A 9,570-nucleotide genomic window follows, 5' to 3' on the forward strand; every position below is an offset into this window, starting at 1 on the left:
TGGAACACAGTAGTTTCACAGAAAAATGTGCACCTGGGATACAGAAGATTATCGAGAGTGTTCAGTCAGTTCTAAGTGGGCAAGACACTGAGATAACTGCTGTGGGATTGCTGCTGTAATAGAAAACACTCCAGCAGAGCAGTAAAAAGTGTCCTCAGGACCCCCTCTTAGGTAATTATTACACAACCAATGGTCAAAAGGACTTTGCTTTGAGCTCCAGCAGGCACAATTTAATCTGTGCAGCTCCATTGACTTCAGTATGTGTATGGCAGTATCAGTAACTGATCTCACTTGCAACATCTCTCCCTTCACTGCACTCAGTTTTCTAAAGTAAAATGATTCTTGCTGCATTCATTATGTTTCATACCATATATGAACACTGGAATATTGTTTAGGCACATGGAATAATGACACTTGCTGAGGCATCGACTAATACACTTTATCAATATAAACTGTTTTAGAATTAGATTTTCTAGGTAAAAAATAACATGGCTGCAACATCATTGGTTTGCTGTACTGTGTTGACCAGAAATAGATTTCAGCAGGTCGAGAAGAAGTAAATGCACACAACCTCAGTGCTGCTGATTTGTTGACGGCTTCATTTGTTTTCAAACGATAAAAAGTTCTTTACAGGTGTTTTTTTCTGTACTATTTCTGCCTATTAATTTGTTTGTCTTCTCCAAACAACATAACAAGAGGGCTTTGGCCCTCCCTGCATCAGTATTTATCTCCTGAGTACTGTTCTATACACAGCAATTCCCATGGAACTCAGATTTAGGGCCCATCAAGCAAGAGTATCTTGTTTTTAATCAGTTGCAAGGTACACTGGGTTTTAGCCTCCAGATTTAGGTTGTCTGCCTATGGAGTAGCATTTGACTTGGGTGTGAGGTCACTTGAATAACTCCAAAGAGTGAATAAACAAACTGTACTTGTTCTGAACAAATGTAACCCATCCTCAGGCTCATGTTTGTTTACACACACGATGGATCAGGCAACTTAAAAAATAACTTAACAACCAAGAGGGCAGGTTGCTCCAGAAATACTTTGGCAACTTTTGAGCTTACGTAGCTTCACTTCTCAGTGAAGCTCCCTCCAGGTAAATTTTCTGAGTATTGCTGGCAGAAAGTAGCCCACCCTCCAAAATAGGATAATCACATTGAAATCAAGTAACATCATGGAAGTGTGAAAAGATAAATTCTTTTCATTTCCAATTACCTCCAAATAATGTAGTTTTCTGTAATTCATGTTTTTACTCCCATTCTTATGCAGCCTATAAAAAGTGATTCTTTTTCTCAGGTCCTTTCGTACCTAATGTGAATTCCTACTGCTGTTTAGCAAATAAAAGTTCATTCAGATGAAAATAAAAAGTAAAAATTGTCATCTTACATGTCCTGTAGCCTGCATGTGCATAATTGGTTCAGTTTGCTTGTTTAAGTCTCTGCCTGATAAGCCTCAGAGACAGTGCCTCTGTTTGAAAGCTGTAAAGGAAATAATTGACACCAAATAGTTTCCTGTCATAGAAAAGATACATCTACTCAGACACAGCCAGCTAATGGCTGAGGCCAGAGTTGGAGCCAGAGATGTATGCCAGACACCTTATCTGAAGCTTCATTTTAAACTGTCGTACAAACTAGATAAGTTAACAGCGGACTTTGTCACAGTGCTTTTAGGTGCTTGCCCTTTAATTTACTATTTTATTTATTTATTTATTTAGAGAGGAAATTAATAGAGAATGCTGGACAATTTCTTTCACATTGTTTTTTTTTCTACTCTTATAATGTTCCTACTTTTTTGATTCCAATGGTCGGATGAAAGCTGTCCAGCTTCTGCCTCCCATCTATGAGAATTCCAAGACAAGAATCTCCATGGGTCTTTCCACTGCAACAACTCCCTCAGACTCTCTACATACTTGCATTTTCCAGAACCCTGGGCAAATGCTGGCTCATGGAGAAGCCTCACAGAGTTAAAGGTATGTATAAATACATGGAGGATGTCTATTTAAATGCAAAGCTCAGAGTTGGATTGAGATGAAGGAATAAGGATTGCATGTTTTGGCAGAAAATGAAAAGACATAGTCAGGAAAACGAGGGTCACTACAGAAATGGACTCTGTGCAAGGCTAAAAGTTGAGGATGGTCAGCCTTCCCTTAACAGAGCACAAAAATGCAACCACTTGAAAATGTACTACTGCTCTGTTTCTAATCTTGAAAACAGTCCAGTGTTCTTGAAGTTGTCCAGGTATTTCTCAGCAGAGAAGCTCTGGTATACGAGGATCAGAAAATAAGTTGTGGGAAAATATTTGCCATTATTTTTCTCCACGAGGAATGGCAGTTTCCCTCAATTAGATCCACTGTGATATGTATCTCAGGATACTAAGTGTTATTTGTAGTCTTGCAATAGCTTGGTCAATGTAATGAGAGCACTCCATTAGTGACAATCTCTGCATATCCTTCCTCCAGCTTGGCCTAGTAATGTGGTTCAGTGACTTACTGTCATGGCATGCCATGATTTGAATATACTCCTTTGACACACTTTGCATTCATGGTAAATATGTATTCCCTGAGGCACAATTATTTGATGTCTCCCTGTGCTGTGATAAATTCCTCAGAGATGTAGACAGCACCATCAAATCCTCGCACAAGAAACAGAAGAAAATAACATGTTCTGCTTAAACAGGTATTAAACACTTTAAAAATCTTCTTTGAGAACTATCATTTTAGAATGAGATTATTCTAAGTAGAATGACGGTAACAAAAGAGAGATAATGTCTCACTGGTATCTCTGTTTTTTCATTCCTCAGCTACTGTGGCACACAAGATGCTGTCCAAGCCCACAGCAGGCACCTAGATTAGAAGACCCATTCCCAGCTCTACAGCTGCCATGTACATGCTTGCCTCTGGAACTCAACAAGTGTAGCAGACCAGCATTGTACCTGGAGCCTTGTTACAAAAGGAGGAAACCTGGCAGTGTGCTGGCATGCCCCTCAGATTGTCACACCAACACTTCAGTCATTATGTGGGAGAAAAGCAGACAGAAGGAACAGTTAGGGCTTCAATCTGACCTCAGTAGGGTCTACATTCTGTCCCAGGCAGTGCACAGCCTCTGTCTCTGTTCACTGTCAGTGCTGTGCTGTAGATTGCTGTTGTTGTCTGCAAAAAAAAGAATGCACAAGGGGCTTGGGATCTGATAATGCTGTGAAAAAGAAGGCAGCTCCATATGTTACCTAAATGCACTCTGTATTGCTATTTTTTGTATTAATGGATTCAGCCGTCACTGCGCAGTTAATAACAAAGGCTGATTGTAATTGACATAACATGATGTATTCTATGAATGCAAAGTAGTTGGATTGCAATTAGTCGTGCGATAAGCATACATGGGATGTTTTATGTCCGGATTTGTTTGCATACAAGCTGACAGACAAAGAGATTGAGATAAAGTTTCTGTGACTTTTAGGTGCCTGTGGTAAATTAGTGACTGTGGCATCAAGCCAAAGATTTTCAGAGTCAGAACAAAAGGAGATGGTCAAACAATAACCACATTTTTTCATTCTAATGGTTGGATGAAAGCCGTCCAGCTTCTGCCTGCCATCTCTGAGACTTCCAAGTCAAGGTTCTCCATGGGTCTCTATATTACAACAACTCCTTACTCCATACTCTTCAGGTACTTGTATTCTCCAGAACATTGAGCAAATGGTGTTTCATGGGGAAGCCTCACAGAGTTCAAGGTATGTATAAATGTGTGTATGTCCATTTAAATGCAAATTTTAGAGCAGAGGTGAGATGAAGGAATAAAGACTGCATGTATTGGCAGAAAATGAAAATATGTGTAGTTGCTCAAACAGTCAGAAGGTTTTGGCATACTGACTCCACCTGTATGCACTAAATTCTATTGCAAATGTAGCCTGAAATGCTCCTTGCATGCAATGCCCTGTAATTTTTAATGTGCTTAGTAAAGATTTCATTTAAAAGCATAAACTCGTGGTTCCACCATAAGGAAGTAGTTTACAAAGAAGCCCTTTGAAATTTAAATCAGATAGTCTTCTGCCTAATGATCTCCACAGTTGCAGGGAGAAAAGGGTATGTTTTATATTCAAAATAGTATGGGATGTATTATGAAAGGTAGGGAAGTGAAAACAGATGAATAACTCTTGCTATGTGTAGCCAGAAGAAAACATACAGAGATTAAGCAAGAGTCAGATTCCTTCTGGACTACTTGCAGCTCTTCAGGAGAAAGAGCATGAGAGTGGAAGTCAAAAATTACCATCTTCAGTGCCAGTGCTTTGCACTGAGTTTTTCCTGTGTAACCCTGAATATGTTGGGTCATGACTCAGTTTTTTCTCCTTCGAAACATGAATAATATTCTTTTAACATGTACATTGTGAGATGTAGCTTATTAGTACAGTAACTGCTTTGCAAGTTGCAGGAGGCAGAAGCTACAGTTGGCAGAGTAATGGCATACAGTGAGACACGAAATTACATAATCGGAACCGTAAAGTCAGAATTGAAAATGAAGTACTTCATTAAAACTTGACCCACATTGTCAAGTGTTCCCTCTATAGAATACAAACAATAACCTGGCTTGTAAAAGCAAGGAACTCTTCCAAGACTGTTGTTCTATTGCAAACTGTTTTCTGACTCCGCTTGTTCTAGAGGTCATTTACGACCATCTACAACACTGAACAAATTTCTCAGTAGGGACAATGACTCTACACATCCTGTTAAGGTTTCCAGTTTTAGAAACTGGATTTCCAGTTGTAGAAACACCGTATGACAGCAGCATAAAAAGCACAAACTGTCTTACATACCGCTTCATCTGACAAAAATAATTCCCACTTAATGAAGCAGCAAAACATTATGAGGAGAAGCAATGTGACAAAGCTAAATAAAATTAGGAAAGAAGTTTTCAAAAATGATCCAGAATTAGGAAAGAAGATTCCAAAAATTAGTTGAATCACTTCTACAGATGCTCGTGTGCAGTTCACACCAGAGTCAGCTAGAGTGGTTGGCATGTGTATAACCAAAGAGAACACTAACATTATAGATCAACAGAACAGATTTTTTCTGAGTATGGAAATGCATTCTGGCACCATTAAGGATAGTGCAGTGTCAGATATATTTTCCTATTTTTTTACCTTCTGACTTTCCAGTAGCTCTTTCAGCAGTTTTTACAGAGATAGCATTTCTTTCACTCTCTGATTCTCTCACTGTGTTTCCTTGCAATCAATATTCAGCCTTTTGTTGCTGGCTGTCTTAGTGATCCAACAGGCATGTCAGTGTCTCCTATCATGCTCTCTTCATCCATAGACTTCTTCATGTTCACCAAGTTATCCTTCTACTGCCTGTAATCTCAGCTGTTTATGTATGCCCTGCTGGGTCCAGTTTTGCCCCTAAGAAGATGGCACTGAGAATATAAAAAGCATAAAGAATAGACAGAAACTGCACAAACAGTATCATAGATAACAATGAAGAGAATCCGTGGTTTAAAAAAAAAATAGTAATAATAATAAAAAAAGCTCTGAAAAAAACTTTTGAGTTGTATTTACTTCATCTGTTGGTTTTTGGGTTTTGTTGTTGGGTTGTTGTTTTTTTTTACTGTTTTTGCCAACTTTTTGTGAAAGTATATTCAATTCCCACCTCTGGCAATTGGATGTAAGATCAGACATATGACCTGCACAAGTAAAAATAGCAAAAGCTGGTGATCCCAAAGGAGTAGTGTAGGAAATTTGGTTTCCAATTGCTTTTTTATGAGCTTAGAAAAGCAAGATTGCAGACAGGATTCAGCAGCATCAGTTTGTTTGCCTGCAGACAGCCACTTACTGAAGCTATCATCGTGCAACTTTTATTGCATGACATCAAAAACAGAAGTAAGGATGGTCACCAAGTTATAGGCGTTGCCAACAGGTAAATGGCTTTCTTGATGGGAGTGCTGCAAATATGAATCTGCCACTGGCACAAGTCAAGTCATTCTCCATTTAAGATAGTAAGAAACTCCTAACATATTCCACAAGAGTCGCACAATCCGTCCCTTGTACATACGATGATGCTAAGTCGAGATGCAGAAGCAGAGCAATGAACTCATTAAAGATAAATGCAATACTTTCAGATTTCAGACAGCTGCAGCAAAAGAATATTCAACTTCCAAATTGTCTGTCTGGCCTTTAAAACTTGGCCAGCTGAAAGACATCAATTATGGAATTATAGAAATGTGGACATTTTGGAAAAAAAGGTCTCTTTTCTCCCCACACCCCTCACTTGTCTAGACTTTGCTCTGTCCTTCCACACAATCTATCTACTGTTGGTGCGAGAACCCTTCTTTTCAGAAGAGGCTGGATCCTGGAACAGCCTTTGTGTATTTCCCAGCCTCGGTGACCCTTCATCTAATTTCAAATCTGCAATAAAAACAACCCCTTTTCTCTGACTCTCCCTATACATTTTAATGTCTCGCTTCCGCTGCTCTGATTTAACTCTTGACTGTAATAGTACCAAACAAAACCTTCATTAAGATCGACTCCAAAGCTGAATACAGAAAAGACCTGTTGGAACAAGCAGTTTCTGTCTGGGCAGGATTATTCTCTGCTGTCTATTTACTACTGCTTCAACCAGTCTGGTTTTAAGTATCTAAAGCTAATTAGCTTCTGTAAATTAGATCTTCTTGCAGATTACCCTTGAGAGCCAGAAGTCTTACTGTAGGAGGGATCTTTCTAGTGAAATCTCATTATTACTTTTTTTCCTTCTTGCCTGGTGCATACATAACTACAACCCCAAATATGTATTGGGTCTTTTTTCTGTGGTTGTACTGATACAGAGCCTGTGAGCACACCTGAAATCTCACAGTCACTTTCCTACCAGAAGGGTTTTCTTATAGGTTGGAGCTTTCCTTCCCTCACTGGCATTCACCCTCATCATGTGTTTGTAGCAGTGTCCCTTCATTGTCACTTAGCCGTGGAATACAAAAATGGGTAACATTTGGAAAGGGATTTGTGCATCAGGCTGCCAAATTTCAGGCAGCATTCTCATTTGCTTCTGGAAAATCCATCCCACTGACACCAGGAGGTGCCCAGAATAAATTGTCACTTTTGAAAACCCCAGACAGTCTCTGCATTTGAGTCTTCATCTTTCTGAGAGACTTCATCTTTCTGGTATGTGTTACACTTAGCTTCTTCCTTCAGTGTCACTGATTTCAGTTCTTTAGGATCTTTCAGGTAATACAAAGACAAAACCTAAGAGAATCTAAATCAAAAGGAAGGTGCTTTGTGTCTTGTATGTGAATTGCCCTAAGATGCAGCTGAGTTGAGTTCCCTTTTTTATTTAAAATGGTTTTCCTTCATCATGAAGTGTGAACGGTTAGACCAACCCTTCCTCCAGTCTATCTCCAGAAGAGGACAGAGTGTGCCATACCATTTTCGACTTCCCAGTTACCCACAAGCACAAGATTAAGGGAGTGTGCTGGCTTATGCGCAGATTTTCTCCTCATATACAGCCAAGGTGTGGCCAGGCATGCATCCCAAGCCAGAAACACAGTGGTGCTCCTGAATCCCCCATCTAGACACACATGAAGGCACACCTGTGAATTAAAGAGCTTTCAACAGTAAGAGCAAATAACAAGATTTATTTTCTTTTTTTTTTTTTTTTTTTTTTTTTTCCTAAGCAAAAGCTTTGAGTAAATGATGCAATAGTTTGAGGTGGAATAATTGGAGTATATTTATTTGCCAGACACTCTATGCAAAAGAAAAGTTCAGGTTCTGTAGGTGTGGCTAACATGGAAACTTACTGTGAGCAGCGGAAGAAAATGTCGCACTGAGAAAGATGTGAAGTTAAGTGCTGGTGTGCCAGTAAACATACACAGCACTCACAGAAAGTGGTGGAATTATCATACTGACAAAAGCCATTCCATTTCTCATCAGTGGAGACAGTCCGAGGCGTCAGTCTTTATGCACAGCGTGTGATGTCTTTATTTTAGTGATGCAAGGAATCTCCAAAGTGATGGCAATGCTTTTCATGTATTTGCATTCCTGTAAAATGCACGGTAGGTGAGGATGGAAATTATGCTTTTCATTGATCCTAATCTCCAAGTTTCCTTGTTGAAGATATTTAATTAAAAATAAAATAAAATTAAATTAAGTAGTCTAATGAGATAATTGTGAAGGTATACACATAGATTTACAAGGCTGAGGAAAACAGAGTCCCAAGCAGATGCCCATTAGCAGGATGAAGAACAAGGAACTGAATCTTGTTTAGAGGAAACTAAATTGCCATTAAATTTGCAGTCTCTTAATAGAGGTGACATTCTGGGGAGGAGATTGCTTTATCCAGAGACACCCAGCTCAAGAAGGTACCACTGCCTTGCTACACAGGCTGAACTTTAACACATCCATAAAAAAATAAGTCCTGTTTTACTCACTGTTTTTACCTGAAGTAATAATGTATCTTTGAAACAAACAAACAAGTGACCCTATATCCCTATAGAGTCCTTTCTGTGCCCCATTTTCAAAAACAGCAAAAGAGACAGATGACCCGGTAACAGCTGTTTTCAACTATACAACTATACAGAGGTGGGCCCTGCCATGGAGATGCGTGCATGTATGGACACCAAAAGGAGCTCTCTTCTGGTTCACAAGGTGGGCAGCAATATGCTGAGTTCACCTTTAAGTGTAAACAGAATCACAGAATCATAGAACCGTTAAGGTTGGAAAGACCACTAAGATCATCCAGTCCAATCCCAACCCATTCCCACCATGCCCACTGACTGTGTATCTCAGTGCCACATTTCCACGGTTCTTGGACACCCCCAGGGACAGTGCCTGCAGCACCTCCCTGGGCAGCTTACAGTTATCAATTTCGATAACTTCTATTAGAAAAAAAAGAGTATTTAAATTACAAAACTAACCACAACTCTGATTGCTGCTGTCTCTTAAAAATGTTAATTAGTCATTCCATTCTTCTTTATACCAATGAAGACCTACACACAGTCAGTGACACTATTGCTTGTGACAGAGTCTTGCTGAGCCTTTCACGCTGCAGTTAGTGCGAAGGAATTTGTATGTAATGACAAGAGCCGCAGTAAAACATTTTCGTTTGCACCCAAGGAATTCTCTTCACAAAGAAAGCTTCAGAAATAAACTAGAAATGGTTCTTCTCCACTAGAAAAGTTCATTTTCAAGAAAGGAAGTTTGCAATTCACTGCAGCTGGAGGATTTTTCATACCTCCCAGCCCAGTCCATCCCCAGAGGATACGGAAAAACCCCCATCTGGTCACTGGGTCCGCAGCAGACAAGGGGTGGGCACAGGGAACCTCATTCTAGGGTGGAAACAGAACCAACTCAGCAGGCCTTATCCTCACCAAAGGCTAAAAAAAAAGATCTGCCTTGTTTGCGAGCTGGTCCACGGACTGGTTTTGTTGTGGGGGCTTTTTTTGGAACAATTTCGCTGGCGTGGCTGCTGAGTAGATACGTAGTGATGGAGGGGTCCCGTCTGGGTTCGCCCGCCCCCTCAGCGCCGCCTTCTGTCGGACCAAAGGCAGGGAACCGCCAGCATTAACATCATTCCTGGAGAAAGAAAGAATGGGAGAAAGG

This window comes from Excalfactoria chinensis, chromosome 4 (genome assembly GCF_039878825.1).
Source record: "Excalfactoria chinensis isolate bCotChi1 chromosome 4, bCotChi1.hap2, whole genome shotgun sequence".
Lineage (NCBI taxonomy): Eukaryota > Metazoa > Chordata > Aves > Galliformes > Phasianidae > Excalfactoria > Excalfactoria chinensis.